Raw genomic sequence first — 8,876 nt, forward strand, 5'->3', positions numbered from 1 at the left:
TCTGTGTATGAAAGGAGTGCCATATTTGCATTTTCATGGTTTGCAGTGGCAATGGAGATGCTTCTTCTGGTACCTTTGCAAATATTTGCAGATGAGTGAATTGTTTCATTTAGAAAAGTGGTTTACAAGGGTTCACTCCAATAGCTTAGGTCTTGCCATTTATTCCATTTGTTAAATAAACCCAGTATATTTGTGAGAGTGAATCTGTCAGGTCCTCAGCTTTTTTTAGTTGATAGATTTTTAAAATTGCATTTTATTGACTGATATTGGATTATTGAGAATTTTTGTACATTGATTCATTTTTGGCAATTCATATATATTTAGGAATCTATCCATTTATTCTGAAGTTTTCATTTTATGAGAGTACAGGTTCTCAAAGTAGTTACTGATCATCTGGATTTCCGCAGAATCCATCGTGATTTCATCCTTTTTATTTCTAATGACATGGATTTCGGTCATTTCTTTCCTTGTTTTGATAAGTGCTATAGTTACTTTTTTCAATGCTGAAACAGAATACCCAATACCCAGAGTTGAAGCAGAAAAGGTTCACTTTGGCTCATAGTATGTAGAAGTTTCAGTCCATAGTTGGCTGGCTTTAGGGAGCATGGCATGGCAGAGGAGCATCACAGGGTGGCAGGTACATGGCAACAAGCAGCAAACAGCCTGGTTTCTTTGTTCCTTTAAATTTCATACAGTCTAAAAACCTATTATAGATGGCACCCACATCCAGTATGGAGCTTCCATTATGTGCATCCTTAATCCAAATTTCACACCCTTAATTCACATTCACACATCCTAATTCCTGCCACCTCCAAAAAGCCCCACCTATGACAGCATGAGGATTTGGGAGGACATCTAGATACAAACCATAACAATAAGGTTGGCTAAGGGTTGGTCTATTTTATTTAATCTTTCGAAGAACCAATTCTTTTATTTGTTGATTTTTTTTGTATTGCTTTTTTAGTCTATATTTCATTTATTTCTGCTCTGATTTTTATAATTTCCTTCTTTGTACTAGCTTTGGGTTTGGAATGTTCATGTTTTTCTAGGACATTGAGGTGCATATTAGGTTACTTATTTGCTCCATTTTTCTGATGTGGAAATTAACTGCTATACACTTCCCTCTTAGGAGTACTTTCATTTCATCCCATAGGTTCTCATATGTTGTACTAGCATTATCATTTGATAGTAGGAACTACCTAATTTCTTCTGTGACCATTGATTATTCAAGAAACTATTGTTTAATTTCTATATGTTTAAATAGTTTTTTTGGTGTCTTTTGGTGTTGATTTCTAGTTTCATTGCACTATGATCTGAAAATATGCATGGGATAATTTAAATTCCTTTGCTTTACTTAAGCATGCTCTGTGGGTCCATATGTGGTCTATTTTGGAGAAAGTCCCAAGTGCTGCTGAGAAGGATGTATATTCTGTTGCTTTTAAGTGGAATACTGTAGATATCTATTAAGTTCATTTGTTCAAAGTTTGGTTCAACTCTGATAGTTCTTTGTTGATCTCTTGTCTCATTGATCTGTCTATTCATGACAGTGGAGAATTGAGTTCCCTCATTAAAATTTTATTGGTGTTTATTTGAATAATTTTCATATTCCTTAGTGTTTGTTTTATGAAGTTGGGTGTACTGGCATTTGGTGCATATATATTTATAATTATACTTTTTTTTCATTGCACAGCAGGCGATGAAACTACTGAGCTAAATCCCCGGCTGTGCATATATATTTATGACTAGTATTCTGTTGAATTGCTCCCTTAATCATTATGCAGTTACCTTCTTTGTTTCTTCTGATCAGTCTCTGCTTGAAGTCCACTTTGCAATTGGGATAGCTACTGCTGTTTTTTGTTTTTTTTTTCTGTTTCCTACTGCATGAAGTATTGTTTTCCATTGTCTTAGCTACTTTCTCGTTGCTGGGACAAAATATCTGACAACCAGAAGTTAATGGAAGAAAGGTTTACTTTTTTTTCTCAGCACTAGGGATTGAACTCAGGACCTTGTGCTTGCCAGGCAAGCGTGGCACCATTGAGCCACATCCCCAGCAAGAAAGGTTTATTTTTAACTTATAGTTTGTAGAGGTTTCAGTCCACAGTCTAACCCAAGACACAGACTAACCCCAGACAGGGTGGCATGGGAGAAGAGCAGCAGGCAAGGCAGGCAGGCAGCAGCAAGCAGTGAGCAGCAGCAGCCTCCCTTCTTTACCATCCAGGCTGCAAGCCTATTGGTTGGTGCCACCCACACCCAGGGAGGGACTTCCCATTATCCAGACCAAGACTATGCTAAAGTAGTTTAGTTACCACACACCCTAATCCATAGTCACACACTCCAGATCCAGCCACCTCCCAAAGCCCCATCTGTGAGCCCATGAGACTTTGGGAGAACATCTAGATAGAATCCTTAGAATTTTGTAGCTAAGCGTAATGGAAGATTTTGGCTAAAGCTCAGAAAACCAGAATGCTGGTTGGAATGCAGACAGTAAAGTTCAGATTCAAGAGGTTTCAGGTGGAGCAGAGACTCCATCAGCAGTTAGAGTAGAAGGCATGTATGTTACACTCTGGCAGAAAATTTTCTCCATTTTTCCTATGGTCTTTGACTTTATTGAAGACCAAAATTAAGGATGGTACACTCATTAATCAGCAGAGGAAATTTCAGTGGAGGCCAAAGTTTAGGCTGTGGTATGAATACTGCTGGTTGCTTTTAGTGAGATCTACAGTGAAAAAGAAAGACCAAAAGGAAAATATAAAAAGCAGTTTCATTAGGAAGGAAGCACCTATAAAGTTAAGAACATAGAGAATTTGGTTTCTTTTGAAAAGACCAGCATTTAAAAGTAGCCAAGCACTTTGTATTAGTACAATAGAAAAGATGGTTTGAAGGCATCTCAGGAATCAGCAGGGCATCTCGGGAAAAGGCAAACCTGTGCCCTTCACAGGCTCAAGGGCGCAAAACTGTAAAGCTTTCATTTGGAAAGAAAGCCCCTAGGTCCCCTGCTCAAGAAGGGCTGCCTAGGGAATTGGTTCCTCAGAATTCATTTCAGAGGGCTCAGTCATCCAGATACTCGGCAGCCTCTGCAGTCAGGATTCAAGGGGGTCTGGCTACTGCTTTAGCTGGCACTAGACCTTAGCATCATCCATGTAGTAGTACTGGTTTTACAGGCATGCAGAATGGAAGAGTTATGGGATCATGGAGTATCTTAGTCACTTTTTTGTCACTGTAACAAAATATACAACATCCACAACTTAAAGGAGGAGAGGTTTATTTTGACCCACATTTTCTGTCCATAGTCAGCTGGCTCCAAGACAGAAATGGCGTGGTAGAAGGGCCTAGGTAGGGCACAGCTGCTCATTCCATAGTAGCTGGGAAACAGAGAGAGAAAGGAGGAGCCAGGAGGGAGATATCCAGGTTATATCTCCAGTGACTTATTTCTTCTGAGCAGGACTCACCTACTAACAGCACACCCACCTATGCACCCATCAGTGGGATAATCCACTGATGAGAATAGTATTCCCATGATCCAATCACTTTCCAAAAGCCCCACCTCTGAACACATGAGGCTCAGGGAACATCCTAGATCTAAACATGGAGGCTTCCATCCAGACTTCAGAAGAAGGCCTGTGAGGCCGGGGAGTGTGCCCCTGAAAAGGAAGTGTATGGACCTTGTGAGAGTGAAACTTGAAGTGCAGAAGAGACCACAGGAAGTTCGAGATACCAGGAACACGGATTGTCTGCTGAGCAAAGCTGCTGGCCGTGAGTGCAGCCACTCCAGGAGAGAGGCCATTTAGCCTGCAACGGGCAAGGTCTTGGGGGGGTCTGTAGGCCCTTTGGAGTTCACATTTCACCGAGGTTTGTCTCCAGTGGTGGACACGGAACTATAGGATTTAAAGTTTGCCCTGCAGGTCCCATGACTTTCCTCTAGTAGCATATTTTGATTCCTTTTAATTTTTTTAAAATTAATTTTATTGGTACATTTTAGTTATACATAATGATAACATTTCAATTTGTATCTGTGCGGGATAGATCTTGATTCTTCTTTTTTTCCTATTTATCTCCCCTTCCTTCAACTCCTCTTCCCTTCCTTATTTACAAAAGCTTTGTTTCCATTTTTTCCTTCTTATTCTCTTTTTTCTTTTTCTTTGCTCCCTTTTACCCTCCCTAGTTCCCCTTCCCATTTGAACATGCTCTTTGTATTTAACAATATCTGTTATACATTTTGGTCCTTACTTAAACTTTTGGTTTCTCTCACCAGAGAAACAATGTGATATTTGGACATGTGTGTCTGATTTATTTCACTTAAGAGTATGATCTTAAGGTACATTCATTTAGCTATCCATAAATGTCTCAAGTTTGTCCTTCTTTATGCTGAATAGTACTCCATTGTATAAACCCTCCCCCACATTTTCTCCATCCATTCATCCATTGATGGGCACTTGGGCTATTCCAAGAGTTAGCTATTACAAACGGTGCTGCTATAATCATGGATGTGCATATATCACTGTGGAATAATGCTTTTAATTCTTTCGGGAAGAGATCAAGAAGGGAAAAAGCTGGGTCTATTTCCACAAGACTCTCCCTAAGGTCAGTGCCATCCCAGATACCCCATCAGCAGACACTGGCCTGTGATCAGGCACTGCACAATTCTGCTGGGCTCTAGGCAAAGCAGCTGTGCATAGACTAGCCTTGGGCTCCTATATCACACATGTGGCCACTGGTGCCACCAAGCTATGTCTATTCTGAGCCTCTCTAGCCCACCTAGACCAGCACAACCCTGAGAAAGGAATAAAGACTACACTGCTATAGGCTATCTATTGTTGAGATGGATTCTTAGTTCAAGACCATGGCAACCAGGCATGGGTGATGGTAGCTGGGATAGGACTTTGAAAGATTGAGGCTGGATGTCTTCCCCTGGCACTAGAGTTGTTCCGGTCTCCGTCTATCAGCAGGCCTGGGGTTGAAAGCCATTAAGATCTGCCAAAGGTTAGGTTTCACAAGCCCAGCACTTAATTTCAGAGAATTCTTGTTCCTGATAGTTTATCCTATCCATAGTGAATGGTGAATTGCACCATGGCATGGTAGTCTTAGTGAAGGTGATCTTGGCTACCTGGGCAAAAGTTAAACAGGATCATGCCTGACTCTCACAGCCACAAGGACTTGCACGATCTCAGGGGCAGACAGAGGGCTATGGTGCAGCTGGAAGTGATGCAAGCTAAAACATGACTCTTTCGCACTGGTGCACAAGCCTTCACCTGCTACTGAGGCAGTTCTAGAGTCCCATCTGTGCACAATGGCCTGGCGATAACTGGGCTGCTCATGGTTGAGGGATAGATAATAGAGATTGTATCTTGGACTCCAAGGATGATAACCTGAGTCACCCCCAAGTCTTAACAGCCACAGGCACCTGCACTGTCTTGGGGGAAGGGCACATGTGTTCCAGGCCCACTCCAGGTTGGAAGTGATGCCGCCCAAAACTTGAGTGTGTGCTCCTGATGCACAGGTCTCTGCTTGATACTGGGGCTGAGCTGGAGTCTCTGTATGTGAGCTCTGGCCTATTTGAGGGAGTCTTCAGTTTCCACTGGGTCTCACTATGGAGAATCTAGCACTGAGCTCCAAGACAAAGCCGTGTGCTAGCTTTCATGCTCTGTACCCCAGTGAGTGGATTCCCGTTCCCTGCGCTGCTACCTGAGCCCAGAGGAGATTGTATTGGATGTAGTCAGCCACCCAGCCTACAGTAGTTCCAGCAGCTCATGATGTGGCTTGGTAGTAGGGGTCATGGAGCTATGCTCAGCATGCAGGGGGCCACAATAATGATTATGCCTAAAGCAGGCTGTAAGCAGTGCAGGCTGTAAAGAGTCAACACCTGGGGCCCAGGGATTTAGCTCAGCGGTGCCGCTGCTTGTCTCGCAAGGGCAAGGTCCTGAGTTTGATTCCCCAGTACCAAAAAAAAAAAGAGTTAATGCCTCAATTGGCCTGTTTTGGAAGTGAGCCCAGCTGAAGCCTATGTACTGAGGTGAGAGTAACTTGCCCCAAATGTCGTTCCCATAATTAAAATCTTTTAAACAAGAAGGACAAGGTTTTAACTACAGCCCTATATTTTGTCTATGCAGTTTCTCACTGCCACCAGGTACCCATTAGCCACCCCTGCGACACAGAGGGTGTGGCTGTGCAGAGCTAGCCAGCAGGGAGCCTCTTCTGCACCAGCCCAGCCCCAGCCCCTCGGAGGTCACAGAGCCGGTCGTGTTTCTTGGGTTGGGCGGTGGTTGCAGGTGTAATTAGGCTTCCTGGAACTGCATCAGCTGGGACATGGTTTACTGTCTTTATTCTTGTCAGTGTTTTCCTGCCATGCCTGCTGGAACCGGCCTTATCCATCAGGCATGTCACCGCCTTTATCATCTCCTGTCTCCCAGCTTCTTTGACTCTTCTTTTCTCCCTTTTTAATCTAATGATTGAGATGTTTATGATATAAGGGGATTAGATGTAACTCCATACCTGCTAGATATTTGAAGCTTGAGTTTGTGTTCTCTAAAATCGAAGAATGAATTCTAGGAAAAACGGAGGTTAAGAGTGGGAAGACTTTATTGAGAGAAAGATAGCTTCTGTCTAGGAGAGACAGAAGGGGGACTGGAAAATGGGTTACCCGCTCATCCTGCTTCTCAAAGGTGTTATAGGGAACAAATCCATGAGGTGAGGCGGGTTTAGGGTGGGAAAAAACTAGCAAGATTACAAGTACAGCCACTTAGGTAATGATCCAAAGAGAAATCACAAGGTGGACAAAACTATGATCAACCAATAAGATTATGACAAGTATAGTCACCTAGGTAATATTGATCAGATGGGGATCCAGTGGGGAAGCAAGTCATGTAAGAAGTGCACAAGGCTTTTCAGTCAGGGATCTTTCCTGGAAGGGGTGGGTAAGGTCTTGGTCCCCCACCCAGGTGATTGATACTTAGACTATCAATCACTGCTATCATCCTTAGGGGAAGCACACAGGTATGGTAGTTTCTCTTCTTTTACAATGCTGGCCTTCAGTGAATGTGTTTAGATTGTCCTCCATGTTGGCTCCTCGAAGACAGGCCCTAACTGCCTACAGGATATCTAGTTAACTTACCTCTCTACAATATTTTCTGTAAGGTCAGACTGAGGCATGATTGAGACCACCGAGGCAGGCAAAGTCTAAGCAATGTGCGATCTGGGTTTATTGCCATCTGGGTGCAGATGGACCAAGGGCGAGAAGGCCGTTGGCACTGAGAAGGGGGTGCACGTGGTTATATGGGGCATTTTAGGTAGGGGAGGGGCCCTGGTTGAGAGAGTGGAAAATTTTAGAGTTCCTTGGGTGATGGGCCTGGGGATCACTGATAAACAGGGTGGTGGTGAGAACAGCAGGGCTGCTGGCTTCTTGTTATCCCTGCTCCTGTGGATGCAGGGAGCAGGGCTGGTTGGGCAGGGATCCGACTGGGCGGGGGGGGTGCTGTCATTTACATTTGGATAGTTCCCCCTATTTCAATATTCCTTTCAAATAAGCTCATGCCCTAACTCAGTCGGGATTGATTTTTTAAAAGCAATGTCAACAAACAACCGAAGGACAATAACTACATCAGAGATGGCAACAAATCTCCACTTCCTCTGTAACGCCAGCCACATGTATTTGTGTATACCCTTTGTAATGACTTTGACAATGTGTGAATGATCTGGAAAACAGGGATTTAATTCCAGCTTTCAAGTAGCTCTTAGCTCTAAACATATGTCATGAACTTGATGCTCTGCTTCCTAAGCATCTAAAAAATTCAGGGCAATCACTACTGCCCTTGAAACAAAGTGGTTCTGAGGACCCAGGAACTTTATCTTTTCCCATCCTTACACCCTGCCCAGCCTGACAATTCCTCATGACCTCCTAAAGTCACACAGAGCATGGCAAGACAGAGCTGCAGGTATATTGCTGACACAGTAGGGATTTTTATGAGGCTGAAGTTGACAATTTGTACTTCTTCTGAGAAGTGTGCATTTATTTCAGTTGGCTGTTTTTTTTCTAGATATTAGTACTGCCAAGAGTAGATAGAAAACATTTTCCCATTCTGCAGGTTATTTCTTCATTCTGTTGTTTGCTTCCATGTCTGTACAGTTTTTGAATTTTATGTAATTCTTTGTTGTGTCATTCCACCTTATTTTCCTCCAAAGACTCCAGGAACAGGATTGAGAAAACTATTTTTTTCATGTCTCCATATTTAGATCAAGGAATGCCTGTCTTATTCATGTTTCACTGTTGATGTTTTAATCTATGACGCAGCCATATATATGGCTGCTGTACAAATGCTACCATGAAAAGATTACTTCCTGAGCCACAGAACCATGGTTTGCAAGTGATTTTTTAATCCCATCCTAGGTCTATGTTCTTAATGAAAGCTTGTTTCTTTCCTTAAACTTAAAATACATATATAAAGAGAACTGTTTCAGTTTGCTAAGAAATCTTCCTAAGTCGCCCTCCAATCCCATCTTCAAAGCCAAGATCACCCTATCTCAGCCTCTTCGGATGCTGGGACTAAAGAAATGCATCATCACATTTGGCTTAGACCTTTATACATTAAGTGAGAAAAGGACAAACATTGAAGTGTAGTGGTTTTTATTAAACTTTTGATACTGGGGAGCCAACCTACGCGTCTCTAGTCACTGAGCTACATCTGCAGAACCTCACCATGCGTTCCGAGACAGGACCTCACTAAGTCGGGCAGGCTGGCCTCAACCTTGCTTTCTTCCCATCTCTGCCTCTGGAGTTGCTGACATCGCAAACATCCATCACCAAGCCCAGCAAGATGTTTTTCATGGTAACATAATGCAAAAGTAAATGTTCTCAGGAGAAAACATTGTGTAGTTCTAATATT

The 8,876-nt window shown here is 42.8% G+C and overlaps 1 protein-coding gene across 3 annotated transcripts in view; it reads left to right on the forward strand.

The window, feature by feature from the left end:
* The window catches only part of LOC101703649 (nuclear envelope pore membrane protein POM 121-like), a 78,732-nt gene that overhangs the window by 21,128 nt on the left and 48,728 nt on the right, over positions 1-8,876 (forward strand). The window lies entirely within an intron of this gene.

The sequence above is a fragment of the Heterocephalus glaber genome, unplaced genomic scaffold, assembly GCF_053883595.1.
Source record: "Heterocephalus glaber isolate CG9 unplaced genomic scaffold, H.glaber_assembly_v1.0 deba00001606, whole genome shotgun sequence".
In the NCBI taxonomy this organism is placed as follows: domain Eukaryota; kingdom Metazoa; phylum Chordata; class Mammalia; order Rodentia; family Bathyergidae; genus Heterocephalus; species Heterocephalus glaber.